Raw genomic sequence first — 1,444 nt, forward strand, 5'->3', positions numbered from 1 at the left:
AAGATCATCATCACAGAGGACGGGGAGTTCAAGGCTCTTCAGGAGTGGATCCTGGAGACCGACGGTGTCAGCCTCATGCGGGTGTTGAGCGAGAAGGACGTGGACCCCGTCCGCACCACCTCCAACGACATCGTGGAGATCTTCACCGTCAGTTGGGGTGGCGGGGCCCGGGTGGTTGGGTCCCTGGGTGCCCAGGTCCTTGGGTGCTGGGGTGCATGGACACCTGGGACCTTGGGTGGTGGAGTTCCTGGACATCTGGGACCTTGGGTGTTGGGGTTCCTGGACACCTAGGTCCTTGGGTTCCTGGACACCTGGATCCTTGGGTGCTGGGGTTCCTGGAGACCTGGGTCCTTGGGTGTTGGGGTTCCTGGACACCTGGGTCTCAGGGTGTTGGGGTTCCTGGACATCTGGGTGCTTGGGTGCTGGGGTGCATGGACATCTGGGACCTTGGGTGGTGGGCTTCCTGGACATCTGGGACTTTGGGTGGTGGGCTTCCTGGACACCTGGTTCCCTGGGTGTTTGGGTTCCTGGACACCTGGGACCTTGGGTGTTGGGGTTCCTGGACACCTAGGTCCTTGGGTTCCTGGAGACCTGGGTCCTTGGGTGCTGGGGTTCCTGGACACCTGGGTCCTTGGGTGTTGGGGTTCCTGGACACCTGGGTCTCAGGGTGTTGGGGTTCCTGGACATCTGGGTGCTTGGGTGCTGGGGTGCATGGACATCTGGGACCTTGGGTGGTGGGCTTCCTGGACATCTGGGACTTTGGGTGGTGGGCTTCCTGGACACCTGGTTCCCTGGGTGTTTGGGTTCCTGGACACCTGGGACCTTGGGTGTTGGGGTTCCTGGACACCTAGGTCCCTGGGTGCTGGGGTTCCTGGACACCTGGGTCTCAGGGTGTTGGGGTTCCTGGACATCTGGGACCTTGGGTGTTGGGGTTCCTGGACATCTGGGTCCTTGGGTGGTGGGGTTCCTGGACACCTGGGACCTTGGGTGCTGGACACCTGGGTGCTTGGGTGGTGGAGTGCCTGGACATCTGGGACCTTGGGTGCTGGACATCTGGGACCTTGGGTGTTGGGGTTCCTGGACACCTAGGTCCTTGGGTTCCTGGAGACCTGGGTCCTTGGGTGCTGGGGTTCCTGGACACCTGGGTCTCAGGGTGTTGGGGTTCCTGGACATCTGGGACCTTGGGTGTTGGGGTTCCTGGACATCTGGGTGCTTGGGTGCTGGGGTGCATGGACATCTGGGACCTTGGGTGGTGGGCTTCCTGGACATCTGGGACTTTGGGTGGTGGGCTTCCTGGACACCTGGTTCCCTGGGTGTTTGGGTTCCTGGACACCTGGGACCTTGGGTGTTGGGGTTCCTGGACACCTAGGTCCCTGGGTGCTGGGGTTCCTGGACACCTGGGTCTCAGGGTGTTGGGGTTCCTGGACATCTGGGACCTTGGGTG

General features: G+C 62.0%; 1 long non-coding RNA gene across 1 annotated transcript; it reads right to left on the bottom strand.

Annotated features, from left to right (window-relative positions):
- Positions 1–6: 6 nt before the first annotated feature.
- Positions 7–1,378, bottom strand: LOC118452571. The gene is made up of 3 exons (XR_004842388.1): positions 1,334–1,378; positions 376–1,141; positions 7–311 (listed from the first exon to the last, which is right to left on the bottom strand). It is a non-coding gene; the product is annotated as an uncharacterized LOC118452571 (long non-coding RNA).
- Positions 1,379–1,444: the final 66 nt, after the last annotated feature.

The sequence above is a fragment of the Egretta garzetta genome, unplaced genomic scaffold (assembly GCF_000687185.1).
Source record: "Egretta garzetta isolate BGI_Z169 unplaced genomic scaffold, ASM68718v1 scaffold1187, whole genome shotgun sequence".
NCBI classification, from domain to species: Eukaryota; Metazoa; Chordata; class Aves; order Pelecaniformes; family Ardeidae; genus Egretta; species Egretta garzetta.